Here is an 18,949-nt window from a genome sequence, read left to right as displayed (position 1 = left end):
CACCCCGTGGTGTTTCAATTCTTTCATGGAGGCTCCATGTGTTTTCTCCAGAAGAGCATCTTAAGCAACAGTCCCTGAGGTGGGGGACAGGAAAAGTCACAAGCACAGTTGGAGGGGAGGCACTGGGGCAGTGCTCACAGCCAATGGTGAGTGGGGTATTTCATGATTAATACCTTACCTAGACGCAGTCGGGAAAATGGTTTTAAGTTAAGCAAAGCTGCTGAGAACTGTAGAAAACATTTTCTAAGAATGTAAATCCGAGATAGTCAGAGGACCACTGTGGTGATGATTACGACCCCAACTAAAATTTTGTGCAGAATTCCAAAATATCCCACAGCTTGTATATACACAACGGTCTACCATCCAGGCAAATACTATTGCCAGTACAGCCTGAAGGCGTTTATAGAATAATTAAGGTCCTCCCTAGATGGGCTTTGAGAACTGGATTGTTTTGACTAAGTCTGAAACTATTGGATAAGTCCCACAAAGGCATAGGGATCTTCCTCACAAGAAATACTGGGAACATGAGAGATCAGGTTATGATGGCACTTCCCACTACTAGCTGTGACATGTGGCAAGGAGTGTGTGCCTCCAAGAGTGGCCCACACAAGGAAATGGGAACTTAGACAATGGCAAGGAACCGGATTTTTTCCCCATCTAAAAGATTACAGAAACAGACTTTGCCAGAGTCTTCAGATACAAACCTCTTTGATAAATACTTTGCCAACCCTCCAAACTTCTTACTACAAGAAATGGGGGGATATGGTCATTAAAATCCATTGTATTCATGCATAAAACTTACATAATGGATCTCGTTATCATGTATAACTTACAGATGCTAATATCAATCAATCCATAAATAAATATCAATAAGAATACTTCTAAAGTGCTGAATTTTTTGATGATTTATGATGTGCTGTAGAAGTCTCATACCAGTACAAAAAGGAAAACAATTCTGGACTTGAATTTGCTTTGTTTCTTTTTTCAGTTTTGTTACTTTTGAGATAAAGGCATTTCATAAGCAATTAAAATACAGTCAGTGCTGGGGAAGATTCCTAATCTGATGCATACACAGTCCAAAGTCACTGGCAGATGCTCGGTGAGGAGGATGCAGAAGAGTGTGTCCCATCTGGAGGGAAGTGTTCTTCAGTGGTCTGGTCAGCTCCTCTGATTTTCGGTGATAAGGGCAGTGGAGACATACTAGATGGCATGTCTTTTGATCATCTCCCTTTTACTTACAGTGAAATGATTCTCAGTGTCTGGCTCAGTCAAAAGCAGTAGCTAGCAAACAAGGCCAGTACTTCCGATTCTGAGCCTATGACAGACATCACTAACCCATCTCCTCGTTTTCCTCTCTAAACTGGTATACTTACTAAGGCTGTGCTCCCATAGCAACTAATCGATTGCAATTCATATACATTTGCCACCTTGGTTTAGTTATGGAAACATATCTAGTTGAAAAGGAGCATTGTGTTTTTTGGGGGGAGGGCTTGGATTTTGTCTGCTGAAATGTGAAAGATTTTGTTGGTTTCTATTTGTCTGCAAAGACTGAATGAGATTAGCCAGCCCAGTAAAAACTTGTTAAGAAGGCAAAATGAGGTTTCTGCTGCCTGAACAACAAATGTTGGAAAAGCAACACAAGTTGAAGTTCATTCATCCCTTTGAATGTGGCTAAATGGAATTGTGTGTTCACAAGTTATGAAACCCAAATATTATAATTCCTAGTTCTTATCCTGGGAACTAGGCACAGTCCTTAAAATACAAGGTGGCCTAAGGCTGAGAGTCAATGTACAGGAATTGATCTCTTTCTAGGTCCAAATAGGTAGAACTTGCACAAATCCTTGCCTACTGATGGTCGCCTGCCCGTGTCATCCTGTGGCAGTATCGTGAAGGACATTAAGATCGCTAGAACTACTGTCTGAGACACAGTTTATATGACCCAGCCTGAAAAAGGCTTAAGCAACTCCACTTCTGGATCACAGGGTGTTAACATATTAGTCAACCCGTAAAAGCTCCCACTGGTTTATATGGGGTTGGAGCATTGCATCACGGGTGGAGGGGCCCAAATTGTTTTTGGAGAAATATAAGGCTCTGTCTTCAGGATCATGACCCAGGAGTTACACCCAGGTTCCTCAAGCCAAGTGGGGACATGGAAGAACTTGGCTGAGACACAAGGATGTGACTCATCAGAAAAGATGAACTGGTTTTGAAAAATAACAAGAACCACCTTCTATTCTCTGCCTGCCTGCCTACCTTCTTTCTGTAACAAAAGAAAGAAATGGAGGCGATTGTAGAAGCCGCACGAGCCGCACAAACCCTTGTTACCTGTATCTGTCTTTAGAGTCTCTGGTCCATTTTACCCCTGGACATATTGCTCAGTTATACTCAGAGTGGGTGACTGGCAAAATGACACCTGTTTTATTTACTTATTTTATTTATTTTAAAGAAACCACTTAGCAAGTGTGTGTAGGAAGACGATTCCGATGGTATGACATCTAGGTCCAGTGTTTTGATCAGATAAGGGATTCCAATTTGCAGTTTATAAAGTCCACTAGCAGAAAGCTCAGGGTCATTGATGACACGACACTGTCCATACAGCGACAGACGGCCTGCACGTACAGTGACAACATGATTGTGGATGGCGATGATGGCTGTGTCACGAACCCATATGCAAGAAGAGTGTGTCCTCTTTGAACTATAAGGCGTACGGATTTGCCAAAGCATGATGATTCCAAACCATTCCATTTTTTTTTTTTTATTTCAGGCTTTTCTTTTTCCCATCCCCTACTGCCCTATTCCTTCCCTCCGCTCTCCTCTCTTTCAACACTGTCTTGAAAGTAGTGATCCTCTGCCTCAGCCTTCCCAGTTCTGGGATTCCAGGTATATTCCATGCTGCCCTGCTTTATTTCATGATTTTCAGAATTTAAATTTGAAAAAAAATAGTATTTTAGTATTTATGTGTCTATTTTATAAATAGTTTTATTCTGATGTGAGGAATTGTAATTCCAAATATCAAGGACTTGTCATTTGCTTCCTTTTGGCCAAGGAGAATCACAGTGCAAACTGAGACAAAGGTTGAGAACTCGCAAAGAATAGCACAAGTGGACAAAGCAGTTGACATTCTGGAAGATGCTTCCACTGTTGCTTCTCTAGTGACAGGTGAGTTGGGGGAGCATCATGTCTCAGAAGCAGCCCACCTATAGCCACCCCAGTAATGAACATGAGTCTCCCCAAGGTCTCCTCAATCTCTGAAGTGTCCACTCTGCAACAGATACACATTTTCTTCCCTTTCCATTAGTTTGCCCCCCCCCCCAAATAGACTCCTTTATTCTCTCCTGTAGCACTAATCCACTATGCAGCTCTTATTTGTCAACCACCTCCACTGAAAGTTCCTAGCTCATGTGTCACTACCATCTTGCCAGAATGACAGCCCTAGTCATCTCCTGGCTTCTACCACAGTTACCCTAGGCTGGTCTATACTAGGTGCCAGTAATAGAGTTCGAGAGGGTACTCATTGGCATGCCTCTTCCCAGCTGAAAACTGTCAGTGTTTTTTTTTTTTGTTTTGTTTTGGGTTTTTTTGTTGTTTTTTTTTTGTTGTTGTTGTTTTTGGTTTTTCGAGACAGGGTTTCTCTGCAGCTTTAGAGCCTGTCCTGGAGCTAGCTCTTGTAGACCAGGCTGGTCTCGAACTCACAGAAATCCGCCTGCCTCTGCCTCCCGAGTGCTGGGATTAAAGGCGTGCGCCACCACCGCCGGCTCAACTGTCAGTGTTTTTAATCACCCTCAGCAGAGGTACGAGACCTAGAATGTTTGGTATCACAGGTCATAAAGGCAGTTAGACATTTGTATATTCTGCTTCCTCGTCAAGCTTGTAGGCCAACCTTTTGATCTGTCATTAGGGTTCATGCTAGAGCAGTAGTTCTCAACCTGCGGGTCGCAACCCCAAAGAGACTATAGGAAAACACGGATATTTACATTACGATTCGTTACAGTAGCGAAATTACAGCTATGAAGTAGGAATGAAGTAACTTTGTGGTTGGGGGTCACCCCAGCATGAGGAACTGTATTAGAGGGTCACAGCATTAGGAAGGTTGAGAACCACTGCTGTAGAGTGATGTTGTCTCTTTTGTCTGCTTTCCTAGGTGTAATTAAGGAGTGAGTGTGCAGAGTGAGCCTGTGTTATAGGGTGAGAGTGGACCATGCCACAAAAGAGGTCCTCTGTGAATATTTTACAAGTGATTCCTGGAAATACACTAATTGATCATTTTTTCAACGTTCTATTTTTTTTATAGTTTTTTCAACATCATATGTGTTTCATGTTCTTTGCCAGCAAAAATGGTTTCTGATGTATTTGCTTAGCATTCTGTTCTTGGTTCATACATCATGTCTTTCCCAAGTAATGACCTCGTATGTTCTCTGTCCTATACTAAGATCAATATTCATAACTCTGTTTTTTTTTTTATGCACTGAAGATAAACTCCAGGAATGGTGACCATCTTAGGCCATCTACAGACTTTTGTATAGTATTTTGTGCTACTTGGGTTTTCAATAATATTTGTTGAGGGGATCCATAGCAGATCGAAGGATAGGTAAATGGATGGAGAGATAGGTGCGTAAAGAGATGTAGACATGAAAGGATGGAGAGTAGGCAACTATGCTGAAGAATGGTGTTCTGCGTTATAAACCAAAGTTTATCACTAAAACCCATTTATCACTAAACTATTTTTTCTTTTTGTGTGAATGAATTTGCTGGGCTTTTTATTCCCCAGGGAAACTGATACACGATGCTCCTACTAGTTCCTGAAGACTAACAGAAGCTTGAATAAATAGCTGCAGACACCTCTAGCTTCAAGGCAGCTTTTAGAGGAATCAGTTGCTTTCTGTTTCTCAGTGCTAAGTTATTCAAGGAAAGTTCGTGTGATCAAAATTGAGCGACAAACTCATCACATCAGTCTCTTAACTATTGCTTTGTGCTGTTCCCTACCCACGGTCCCATGGTCCTCCTTTAAAAGGTTGCTGTGTTTTGAATAAGACTTCAGATGCTCTGTCCTCTTGATTCAAGGAGTCTTCCACAAGCATGGGTGGCATCTGAGAGAGGTGGAGACCCTCCAGTTGCCCCTCTCCTGACTAGTGTGGAAATCTGCCCCTGGTGAGGGTTTGGCAGGCCTCTTTCCTTCCTCTGTTCTGGTTTCCAATTTACTACATCCCAGTCTCCTTCAGACTTGATCTTCCCCCATTGACACTCACTTAGCATTTCTGGGCAAGGTTATGAATACACATTGAGCCCTGAACTCACTGCTTTTTTGGAAAAAAACAAAATAAGAGAATGGATTTTTCCATGTTCACAGTTTCCCACAGAAAAGTATTCATAAGCTTTAAACTAGCCTAGGCTATGTTAACGTATGTGGTTGGCTTCTGTGCCAGTTTTCATTGTGAACACGATGCTAAATAAAAGAGTTCTTGTCTTTCCCTCTCTCTTCCCCTCCCTTGATTTTAAGCTCAGAAACCCATTTTGTGAGTGAATTGGGTTTTTAGCAGAGTCAGAAACATTTTGTTCTTTTAGCCACTCACAGTGTTTGCTTTAAACCCATGACAGGAACGTGGAGCTGTGACAGCAGCAGCCGATGTAGGCAGATGAGTACATAATTCTGTCTTACACGACAGTTCAGCTCATTCCCAACATTGATTTTGGCGTCATGGAACCGGGAAATTCCACTCTTCACCTTCCTCTGCACCTTTTCTCTTCTAGGAAAGCAATGTTCACGTTGTCTTTAGCTTCACAGCTCTTCCCACAGTAGCTCTCCCACAGCACAGCCCCAAGCTCAGGAGAACCCCAGCAGTTATTGTTATTTTGATTTTAACCAGGTGATGTGAGCATTCACCATGAAAGCTGTAGCCTTTGTAAGTCATGAGTTGGCATGTCCTGGCACATCCTGGTTGTCCGGTTTCTGTGCGTTTTGGTTCAAATGTTCCCTGCCTTGTTTATTCCTGGCCACGCCACACCTCCTGGGATTGTCTTTGCGACTTTTGCTGAGCTGCTGACTCAAGTTGCGGAAGGCATAAGGGATAGCGGAAGGATATTTGCCCACTTCTGTGCCAAAGTTAAGCCCCAGAGACTCCACAACTCTGAGACATTGAAGCTGAGCCCCCTCCTCCTCCTCAAAATCCACGACCCCATGAATGAGTCTCTAATTCTAACTAGCCAGGAATGTGGAGAACCAAGGAAACATTGACCGATGTAGTGCAGTAAGGACCAGTTGCCCTGAAGGCAAGGGGGGTGATCATGTGCTTTCTGCCACAGAGGCTTCCCCACAGACACAAGGCTTCCCCACACACACCAGGCTGTTGACTGAGTTTCTGTCCTGCCCAGTCCTCCAGCCATTTAGTCCCAAAAGAAATCACACAGAGGTCTACATTAGTTATAAACTGATTTGCCCAGGCTCAGGCTTCTTATTAACTCTTATAACTTATATTAACCCATTATTCTTATCTGTGTTAGCCACGTGGCTAGGTACCTTATTCATCAGGGGAGTCACATATTACAACTGCAGAGGAATGGGTTTTCCTCTTCTCAGAATTCTCCTGTTCTCATTGCCCTACCTCTACTTCCTGTCTGGTTGTCCCGCCTACACTTTCTGCCTGGCTACTTGCCAATCAGCATTTATTTAAAACGTAATTGACAGAATACAAAATTGTCTCACACCACCAGGCTTCCCTGCACACACCAGGCTTCTCTGCACACACCAGGCTTCCCTGCACACACCAGGCTTCCCTGCACACACACACCAAGCTTCACCAAACACACCAGGCTTCCCTGAACACACCAGGCTTCCCTGAACACACCAGGCTTCCCTGAACACACCAGGCTTCCCTGCTTGCACCAGGCTTCCCTGCATACACCAGGTTTCCAAGGGCATAATTAGACTTTGGTTAAGACTTCTCCATGGAGAAAATAACAACAGTAGTCCTGTCCATTTAGTAGATTCTGTCGAGATTGCATGAGATACTGAAAGAATACACAGTCCCTGTTCTAGTACGTGGCAGGATTCGGTATTGTTATCAGTACCAATCGCTATCATGAAGTTATTAGAAATTAACTATGAGCTGTAATTAATGTAATATAGATGACAAGCATCACATTATTATAACATTATTCATACACATCATCTGTAATGGATAATTAGTAGCACTACCAATGATTGATAGATGTTAACATATACTGATTTGTCTCACAGCGTTTCTGTTTCTTCCTCTGAACAATGGATGTATTTATGTTTACAATGAAAACAACAACCTCTGAAGTGTGTAGGACATTTTGTGAAGGTGGAAAAATGACTTTAGATAATTCCTAGCCCATTAGCTTGTACTTCAGGGCGTCTTTTCTGATAGCCTCAGCTTCTTCCTTTTCAAGGGAGAGACTAGGCAAAGGGCAGCAGGTTGGATCTCTGCAGTGGATTTGGGGGGACCAAACTGGCTTGTGCCACAAATTGCCTCTCTCTTTCATCCAGGCTTCTGGGCCCTGGACTTTTGACAGTCTGGAGAAAGCTGTGTAGCTCCTCTGAAGAATATGTTAAAACCATAGTAAGGAGTACATGGCATTGAGAAGGAAATCAAAATATTTTAAAATTATAGTAATACATGTGTTCCTCTAATAGTCAATCAAATAATACATTACAGCAGGAAATCTAAAACTATCATCATTTGGAAGTAGTGATGAATAAAAATAAATTATCTGGGGTCTAAAAATAACTATGATTTTGTTTCTTAGGGACCCAGTAATGTTTCTTTCTATTCATTACTACCGTGGTTTGTTGTGTGTACTCATAATTAAAGGAAAAGAAATGTTTCAGATGGCCATTAGTTCATATACAATATAAACGTCTTCCCAGAGCTTCGTCCGCAGGTGCTGGGATAAAGAGCCTACCTCAGCTTGCCCTGACACTGCTGATTGCCCAAGCTACACTGTTAGAGGCACTACCTGCAGCTTTGCAGCCCCTTCTTGGTTCTCATGACTTTCTATGAACATTTTCTAACTTCATTCCTGGTGACAAACTTTCCCTTTAGCTATCAAAGAAGGCCAGGATGATTTTCAATACTACAGTGGGCAATAGCACCGTTTGAAGCACCTAGTGAAGGCCAGGCCACGTTGTTCTTGGCTTCCAATTTGAGTGGACAGGCCTGGGGGAGGGGGGGGCTGGTTTCAGGATTTTGTAGAACACTCCAGCTTTTCTGAAGGAGGTGCCTCTTTAACAGGATGATACTTCTGCTAAGAAAGGAAGCCTTTGCCCGGTTTAAAAATCTCTTACGGTCCTATCTTCAGAGTTGGGGGTGAATGGGTGGCCACTGCTCCATGGCATGAAAAGACAGATGCAGCTGTAAGAACAGGAACTGGGAGAAAGGACAGAGGGAGAGACGGAGGGCGGGGGAAGCCACACTGCCACACTCAAGTGGAAATGCAGGGGTCATTTTTACGGTATTGAGTGGCGAGAGCTGCGAAAGGCCTTTAATTATGGGGTTGTCACACTGGTGGATGATTTAAGGCCACTATCACCAGAAGGGGTAGCCACAAAGGGGGGGAGATGTGTTCACCCCCTTGCTATCTCTCCCCTTACGATGCTTCCACAGTGCTATGAATAAAGAAATGAGACCTTCACCTCATGCAGCCCCTTGATCTTAGGCTTCGCAGCCTCTGCAATCATAAAGCAAGTAAAGTTTTTGCTGATTTTAAGTGACCTCATCTCAGGTATTTTACTGTAGCGTCAGAAAATGGACGAAGAAAAACAGAAGAAAAGAGAAGAAAGGGTGGGAAATGAAGAAGGAACAGAAGAAAACATGGAAGTCTTACACTCTATGAAACGTGTGGGAAAGTAGATTTTTTTTATCTCCAAGAAGACAGAGATAAGTATAAAGTCAGCAAGAAGAATGGATGGATTTCGAAATTCAACAAATATTTATCGTGTGCTTTCTCTATTCTAGGGCAAGGGTTGCAAACTTTGACACATAAGGAACCAGGCAGGACGGTGCAGACTGATGAGGTCAGAATGTTCTCTGCCCTCTATTTCCCCCTTGAAAGAGAAACAACAGGTGATGTTTGACAATGTGCCAGCAATCCTCAGCCTGCAGTGTTGAGTATGGCTCTCTAAATCCTGTGTGGATCTCGAACTTCTGTCTGGTTTTGCCCTCCAAATTTTCCAGGAAATATGGTACTTTCTTTTAAGAAAAATATGGAAACTTCTGTCATTCTAGCTAAGTAATAAATTCCTTCATTAAATAGCCACTTAGCAACCATCCTTTTGCTTCTCATAGATTCTTCAGGTTGTATTCACAGACACAGTGGAGGTTGCCTTGGTTCTGTTCTTCCATGTCTGAATGAAGTCTGAGCTGATAACATGGAAAGTCAGAGACTGGAACCATCGGAATGACTACTTAGAGATCTTTCTGGAAAGACTCAATGACCAGAATTGCCAACTGACCGAGCTCTCTGTCTCAACACGGTAGCCTCAGAGAAGTTGGGCATTGTGCTAGTTTGGATTTCTATTGCTATGAGAAAGCGGTCAATCCAAAAACAACTTGGGAGGTGAGGGTTTATTTCACCTCACCCTTCCAGCTCCTAATCCATCATGGGGGGAAGCCGCAGCAGGAAACCAAGGGAAGAGCCAAAACCTGAAACCATGGAGAGATGCTGGTTTCTGGCTGGCTCTCTAGCTCTCTCGCTGGCTCTCTAGCTCTCTCACTGGCTCATGCTTAGCTAACTTTCTTATACAGCACAGGGCCACCTACCGGGGTGGGCTCTAACCACAGTGGGATGAACCACTCTGTATCAAGTAGCAATCAAAGAAATGTACCACAGAAACGTCCACAAATCAATCTCAAGGAGGCACTTGTTAAACTGGGTTTCTCCTTCCCAGATGACACCAGATTGGTCAGAATGACCATAAAATCTAATCAATACAGACATTTTCTGTGGTGACTCAGAGCTGCATGCCTGAGGATTCCCTCAAACGAGTAGGATGCTTCATGGCCTTTTAAGATCTGGTCTTAGATGTTGTAAAGTGTTCCTTCAGCCTTAATCTCTGGTGTAAACAGTGGCAGACCTAGCCAGACTCCAGTGGAGGAGAATTAAACTCTGGCTCTTGCTTTAGGAGTTAGTTTCCACCCCAGAAAAACATGAGGAGCAGGAGTTTCTACACTCTGTGCAGATATATCATCTATTGCAGTACCTGAGTCAAAGCTTTGCCTCAGAGCTGGGGCCGTGGCTTAGTGGGACAGGGCTTGTCTACAACATGAGGCCTAGACTCCAGTCATTCAGCCCTGGAGATACCAATAAACACCCTTTACTTTAAAAACAAATCAAACATAAAATGTGCAGTATGAAACACATCTGTAGGTTGGACATGGTGCAGGTGTATGTGTGGGTGGGTACCAGCTTTTTACATTGGCCTTAGAGCATAAGAATTTAAGCGTGATTAAGATTAGGCTCCTCTTTCTGTGTGTGTGTGTGCGCGCGCGCGCGTGTGTGTGTGTGTGTGTGTGTGTGTGTGTGTGTGTGTGAGTGTGTACATATTTGTGGGGAGAGTAGAGGCTCATGCCATGGCTCATGTGTGTGTTTCCCTCTCCTTTGGCCTTATTTGAAACAGTCTATTTTCTGCTCTATATTCCAGGCTAACTGGCTCATTAGCACTCATGGATGCTCTCTCTACCTTCCATTTCCCCATCTTGTGGAAGGAACACTTGGATTACGGATGTGTACTGCCACACCCAGCTTTACTTGAGTTCTGGGGATTCAAGCTCAGGTCCTCATGTTTGCACAGAAAGCACTTTCTCTACTGAGACATTCCAGAGGACTCTCATCTCTCTGTTTCCATGGAGATGGGATGACAGGGCTATCAGTATCTCCATATCTCTTCTGACTAATGATGGCTCCCTCGCCCTACCAAGCACACTTCTCACTGTGATCGTACCTTCCACCCACTTCCCACCTAACACGGTGTGTCTTTGCTAGGTCTGTGCATTCCATTGTGCTATTCAAAGGTTATACCTGAGCCAGGGTATCTGTACCCTTTGCCGTGATCCCGCGTGTCAGGGTGAGTTGTGTTAGGGAGGCTCAAGTTTACTGTCCAAACATTAACTGTGTAAGTGAGGTGCCAGGCCTGGAAGTCCGATCCCAGCCCCAGATGCATTTGGCAGGCGTCCAGGTAGGTATGCGTTCACAGCCTCTGTCTGAGCTCACCTTTACAGGTAATGGGACAGGCATGTGGCATTAAAGAGCAGGAAGGCCATCAAAGGTTGGTAATTGTTTAACTCTTCCAGCACACACCTCTGAGTACATGACCACACCCAACAGCCTGGTAGGACGTGCGGTGCATGACTGGACGGAGGTGCTTGATAGACTCTGGGCAAAGGAAAGGGTTTAGGCAGGAGCTCGAGCCTGACACCAGAGACCCAGCCCATAGCTTGCCTAAGATATTGAGACTCAAAAACACCTGTGCTTCGGGGAGACAGCTTCTCACAACCTGGTAGAATAAACCATCACCTCACTGTTTGCCACCTCAATTTCCTCAGTATTGAACAGTGAGGTATTTGAACATGTCACCCTCAAAACTTCTTCTATCTCTGACACGGTCTGGTGTGGTGGCTCTCAAAAGGCAGGGACTAACAGCTTAATACAGAACAAACCCTGTTCACGGGGTTGCTGATTCAGAAAGGGCGGCAGAAACTTGCTTTCTAGAAAATCCCCAGTGATACTAAGCTGCTGATCTGGAAACCATACTTTGGGAACCACCGTTAGCCTCTCTGATGCCCGGCCATGCTTGGAAGATCCTTTTGGACTCTCTTACAGACCCTTAGCGCCACAGGACAAGGGCTTCTCTTTTGCATGAGAAGATTTTATTTCTTAAATATTCCTGGTCCTTTGCTTTGGTTTCTTCTACCCTCAGATCAGTTATGTTGGGAAACACTAGAGTTTGAAAGGGGAAAACAATTAAGTGAACACTGGGCTTTGGATCAGGCTATATATACCACAGGGGTATATTTTACCCAGCTCTATGTCATATGACTTGCCTAAGATTGTTTCTCACACACACACACACACACACACACACACACACACACACACCATAATAATGGAGATTAGGGAAAGTGTTATGTGAACTTTAGATTGCCACTGTCAGTGTCAGGGAGTGCCACATGCAAGTCATCCAAGGGACCAGGCCAATGATATCATACTGTGCACTGGTTTTATGAGAGGTAGCAGCTAGGTGAAGAAGAGAAGACATGCATGCATAAAGAGCCTCAAATGTTTTCAGCACTTTATTAACCAGGTTGAAGTTTTTTAGCTACCAGCTTTCAAATTATAGATCATTCTTTCTCAATTTTGTAATCTTAAGGGTAAGAAAGGGAGAAGTTACAAAGCATTTTTAGATTGTTATATGGCTTATAATTTAATTAGGAAAAATGTGTTCATCATGAGTGGTATGGCATCCCTTTTATATGCACAGCCTTCTATTGCTATCCATGTGAGACTGGTTCTAGGACTCCCACAGGTGCCCAAATCTGAAGATGCTCAACTCTCTTACATAATAGGTCATAAGATTTGCCCGGTATTGTTCAGTAGCTCATAGCAAGCAAGCAATAGATACGCAGTTAGTACAGGCACATTTCTTTCAAACATTTTCTTTTTCAGGTAGCTTGAAGCCAGAGATGTGGAGCCCATGGATATAGAGAATTCATGTTGGTCTAAGATCTCATGGTATATTGCCTTGCAAACAGCCACCTGGGATCCACACCTGCCGGTCTCCATGACTTTGTGTATTTCCCCTCTGAATGTGGGCTGCTATGGCTTGCTTCTTCCACAGATAAAAGGATGCATCTGCTCATTCCTCCCACCCCTCTTTCTTCCAGCAGAACAAAGCCACACGGCAAGCAATTATAGCAGCCTCTAGCTAACTTTCTGTGCCCCCTAGATGGAGTTTGGAAGTTGGTTCTTCCCTAGCAAGGCCTTCAAAAGAGACCACAAATGTGGCCAGCACCTGCACTGTAGCCTCCCAAGACAGAACCTAGCTATCATGACAAGATTCCTTAAATGTATGTTGTTTTTAGATGTTAGTTAGGTCAGGGGTCACTGTTTAAGCAACATGAAATAATTGTCCTGAATGAAATCTGTTAACACTGGACATTTTTTTTATCAGAACTAGGTAGTGTGCATTTGGAAAATTCAAATCCTAAAATCATATTCAACTGTAATGTGGAGCCAAATTGAATCAGTTCTAAACCAGGGATGCCATGCCCAATTCTTTCTAAGTCTACATTCAAAAACTGCATGATCTTAGCATAAAATCAGTGTGGTAGGAATGTGTACACAATGGAAATAAAAAACTACTTTTTTTGAGATATAATTTACTAGTATGCTACTGTACTTCAGAAGTTCAACCATAAACCCTACAGCTCTTCATTCTTGACCTACATCAGAAGCTTAGCAAGCAAGAACTGAAGTGGTCTGGTGTTGTCAGCACTGGGGTTAGCTAAGCCCTGTGTACCATGTGGGATATTGTACTGCATCGTCCTTTAATGAACAGAGTGTTGGACTCCAAAGAGTAAATAAAATTCTAAATAGAATTTCAGCCTTTGACTATGAAACGCTCTATCTCTAATGACTGATGGGAGGATTCTGCTTCCTGCCTTGGCCTAAATTTTGCCTCTGGGAGAGGTTGGTTGTCTGTTTCACGTGAACCTTCTGAGCAAGACAAAATGGCAGGCCACACGTCCTGGCATGGGGTACCTGTTTATGACAAACGTTTGCATTTATGGAAATGTTCTCTTGGAACGTTTCTTTAAAAATTGTTCTCATCTTGTCTGGTAGGGAGGTTAATGGGCGGGTGCCTCACTAATCTCTCACTGGGAAAAGCTGCCAGCATCAACGCAAGGGAGCTGGTGACGATAAGGGACAAATTGACCAAGGTCAGTTTGCACTGTGGATTGTATGCCTAGGGGTCCCCCGAGTTTCTATGACTTACACTGGACAAGGCTAACTGGTTTCAAACCAGTGGACTCTAAAGCATGCTTCTTCCCTCTCAAGTGAAGTTCACCTCTCCCCTCTTCTAATGTTGTAGTAAGGAAAATCTTAGAGGGAAACTCCGGGGGAGGAAACCCCACGGGTTACATTCCAGAGTATTCTGTGAGGAAATGCTTGCTGACCTTGCCCTTACTTGTTATCTGCTGTAGTTTAGGGCCACATTTTCATTTCTGCCCACTTATGCCACACACTTAAAACATCACCATGCTGAGCTTGCTGCCCGAGAAATACATTCTACCCGAATTGCAAGTCTTTCATGGTCTGATGACCTCGACTCTCTATTGTCCTGTCTTAGAGTACAAGAACAGTGACCGCCCCCACATCTGGGCCCTTGGCTAAGCCTATGGATCATTTCTGTAGAGTGGACCTTGGAGAGGAGAGACTATCCACCAATCTTCTGTCAAGGACACTTCCTGGAAAAACACTGGGGGAGGGGTGAACATGACTGTTCCAATCACCATCTTGTCTTTTGCAGCCTATATAGTCTTAGGAGAGTTACTCAACTTTTGGATTGCATTTGCTTCTCTGTGAAATAGAGTATTACTAATATGATCCACTTCATCAGTCCTTGTAAGGATTAAGTGAGTTAAAACACACAAAAGTTTTGGAGCAGTGCTAAGTGCACAGAAACACTGACTTAACGTTACTCCTTGTAGTGTATGAGCCAGCTGTTAGCCCTGCTTCCGGGAAATACCCATGTAGATGGAATGGATGGTTTTGTGTTATTCAACTTGTAGTCAGTCGGCCTTTTAATTTATTCAACTTGTCTTTCATTCATCAAAAGCGTTGTATTTGCTATCACTTATTGTGTAACAAATTTGCCCAAACTTAGCTACTGAAAATGCACGTTTATCATCTTCGTTTTTAAAATCCAGAAATTCGAGAGTAATTTAATAGTGTAGCTCTGGCTCCAGCTCTCTTGTGAGACGGCAGTCACCTTGTTAGCTTGGGTAAGTCACCCCTGGACTCAAGTGGAAGATGATGAACTTCCAAATTCACTCACAAGGATGAAGGCTAGCCTCAGCTCCTTACCATAGGGGCCTCTTTATAGACTGCTTAGCAGGATAGCTGGTTGTCCGAGAGAGAGAGAGAGACAGAGGCAGAGAGAGAGAGAGAGAGAGAGAGAGAGAGAGAGAGAGAGAGAGAGAGAGAGAGGAGAACCCAAGGCAATCTTTTTATAGCCTAACCCTAGAAGCGATGTCTTATAACTTCTGCCATGCATATCCTATTCTCTAGAAGCACATCACAGATCTAACCCATTCTGCATGGGTAGAAACAGGCTTCAGCATAAGTGGGAACAATTATTGGAGAGATTATGACGGCTCTCAAACTAGCACAAGCGTCTCTCAGAGCCTAGTCTGTGGGTATTTCAGTTTCAATGGCTTTTATAGACTAGTCGTTCTCAGTCTTCCTAACGCTTCAACCCTTTAACACAGGTCCTCATGTTGTGGTGACCCCCAATCATAAAATTATTTTCATTGCCACTTCATAATGAATTGTAATTTTGCTACTGTTATGAATTGTAATATAGCTGTCTGATACACAGGATGTCTGATATGTGATCCCTGTGAAAAGGTCGTTCAACTCCCAAAGGGATTGTGGGAACCACTGCTGTAGACCAACTAACACAGTGCCAAATGACAGCAGAATGAACAGGCATCCCTGAGGTCACACGGGTACCTGGGCACAGAGAGCCGAGTCAGCTCTCCTAACTCTTGACTCTATTGTCTCTCGCTTCTCAGTCATGTTAATGGTGTCATTCCATTGATGTGTGGTGGTTTGTCCTAATGCACCAGGTTACTGGGAGATTAAAATCTATTGTCACTTCTTGTGACACTGTTCTGTCCAATATAGTAACCAAAAGTGTGGCAAAGGACATTTGACCACAAATGACTTCATTGGTTACATTTTTACTGATTATACGTGAAAAATAGTAACATTTTTGATACAATGGAATAGCTAAAATGCACTATTCAAATTCATTTTCTTTATTTCTTCTTACTTTTTAAATATGACTCCTAGAACATCTGAAATGACACACACGTCTGACATATCCTTGTTGCTGCTCTAGGTTGGGCAAATTGTGAGCTGCATCTTCCACATTTTGGTTAGCCATGGGCTTACATCTATTTCCTGCCTTATTTCCAGCCCTAGTGCGTGAGTTAAACAAAATAAGCTGTCTGCAGCCTGTGTCCTCCCAGTAAACGTGGGAGACTGCAGAATGCATGCAGGTGCTGTTGGTAGTCTGCACCTTTGGGTCTTAACACAGGACAAAGAGCTGAGATACCTTGGACAATTTGTGGCAAGGATTTCCAGTTGCAACTGCTGTTTGCTAAGCTCAAAACCATCTCCAGTGTCTACCCAGTTACTGGGTCCTAAACCTACTTCCTCTTCTGAAAGATGGCAGAGTAGAGCCCTCCAACATTGTGTTCTGTTCCCTTGCAACTTTCTGTTTCCTCCCCTTCTTCGCTCTCACCGTGGCTTTCTTTCTTTTCTTATGAATTAACAAAGAAAAATTCAAGCCCAGATTTAGCTTTGAACTTTATTATAAAACAAAGTAAAAGATCACATCTCCTTGGCCTGTATATGTGCAAGATTGATCAGTGAAAGATACCAAACAACAAACATTTATGGGACAGATTTTCCCCCTCTCACTGCACAGTATTCAGAAGGCCTGTTTGCTCTATTCTTATTTAGAATTGATTTCATGCTCGGGAAAGAGAAATGTCTCTTGTATGTTAATTCAAGGAGCTTAGTCTGCGCATTCTTTGCACACAGTTTCCAATTCTGTCTCTGCTCCATGCCTTGATCAATGAGTGGCCACAAAGCCTCCTGCAGGCCTCTGCCCCTAGTCACCCTTTGTGTTGACATTCCAAACTGCTAAGCTCACAAATGTACTGGGAGGACAGTAGCTCCAGGACACTTATTCCCTAAGAGAGAATCCTTGACTTTCACGGTATGTGACTTAGCTATTTTCCCATCCTTGTAAGGGCTTGACATTGTTTCAGAAAATAGTGTCGAATTGGGGAATGTCGTTTCCAGTTTCTTTCTCACTGACCCGTGCCATTCAGTTTCTTCGCTCTCCTCAAAACCTTTTTTGGAATGAGGCAGGATAAAAAAAATAAACAAATAAAGCTGTCCCTGAAGTAAAAGACGGTTGGACAAGTTGAAGATTAGTTTCTCTCAAACACTTGAAGGAAGCTGATGCATTCTAGTCTTACACAAGGACAATAAATACGTCTTAAGAGAAGATCAGCGACGCTGGAGACACAAGCCATTACGGCTGTGTGTTTTGCCAACTGTATCCAGCACACAGATCTCAGAACATCCAAATCTGATATTCCAACTGTTTTTGAAGTTCCTTCATAGCCTTTATTACTGATCCAATGCGTCTGGCACAAGGGATGCTGAGATCTACTAGGACCTAAGTTCAAGTCAGGCATCACTGGGATCAGTAAATGAAAATGGCACTCTGTTGAAACAAAACACGCCATGGAATGGCAGGTTTCATTGTACTACTCTCACGTACAAGCATATGTAAATAAGGAAAGTTGTTCAGAAGGATACCTCTCAGATGGAGCTCTAAACACCCTTCCAAGACCTGGGAATTAAAGCTGAGGGACTCTGGTCTTTTGTTTCTCCCTTTAGTATATCAGCCTTAGGATAAGAGACTCTGCTCTGCTGCATGTTCCTGCTAAGCTGTTTGCCTGGGCACAGGCCCAAAATAGCAAGGCTAACAGGTGGCCCTCACTTCCGAAGCTGTGAGCCAAGGATGGACGTTCTGTCCTTGCAACAGCACCACCTGTGTGTCGGAGGGCTGGACACTGCTAAACACCGACTACCTCAGTGGCAGAGGGCTGGCTACAGTGGGGAGTGGATTAAAGTTGGGCTTTACTGTTTCAGAAATGAAAACAACAACAGACAACACAGGAATCGCTTGCCTGTGGGTAAAAGACGGTGGGAAGTAATGAAGGGTCGAGTCAGGAAAGATATTTCCTCTCAATGGACTTTTCTGGAAGACAGCATTTGTAACAATAAGTTGGGATCTATTTTCTAAGTCCTTCTATTACAAAAACAGAATGATGTTGGTGTCGAGTAAAAGAGATTGTTTTGAACAACAGAATAGACAGAATTAGGCACAGCAGCTCCCAAGCAGAGCGGTGAGGGGAGTGCAAACTGTCTGGTGGACAGTTGGACGAATCTGCAGATGCTTTTGTTGTGTAGTCATAGCGGAGGATCCCGGTACCTAGTGTGTAAAAACCGGGATGTTTCTAAGGATGCTAAGAGTGCTTCAGTGCAAAGTCAGCTCCTAGCAACAAATAATTAGTCAGCACAGAGCATCTAAATGGGCTGAGACTAAAACACACTGAATGACAGCAAGTTGGGCCCCCTGCCTATGGGTCTGCAGGAGCCCATATCAGACGTCTAAAGACAAGGGCAGTGAAGGTGTTGTTTTTATTTCGCACGTTCATGAGACAGGTCTGTGCTTGTTTAGAGTTTGGAGAGAAGAGAAGCTGAGTAGAAATTAACAACATGGCTACTGTGATAAGGCCGCTAGAAAGGCTCAGGAGAAGACTCCCAGAAGGCAGGCCAATGAGGCGTTACTCGTGAAGAGGGTGCTGCCATTCCTGAAGTTCCGGAGTACATGAAGACACCTCTCCAGAAAAAAACCACGCTGTGCTCTTGAAATCATGCACATTAGTGCCTTCCAGTCTGTCTGGACCATCGTTTTGTAACAGTTTGTATACTAATTCGAAGGGACCAAGATGTCTTTGAAAGAATAAATGAATGAAATTGGGGCTGTCAATCCATAAAAAGACACAGAGTTTCTCTGTGGCTTTGGAGCCTGTCCTGGAACTAGCTCTTGTAGACCAGGCTG

This window comes from Arvicola amphibius, chromosome 5 (genome assembly GCF_903992535.2).
Source record: "Arvicola amphibius chromosome 5, mArvAmp1.2, whole genome shotgun sequence".
Classification (NCBI taxonomy): Eukaryota; Metazoa; Chordata; class Mammalia; order Rodentia; family Cricetidae; genus Arvicola; species Arvicola amphibius.
This window is presented reverse-complemented; position numbering follows the sequence as displayed.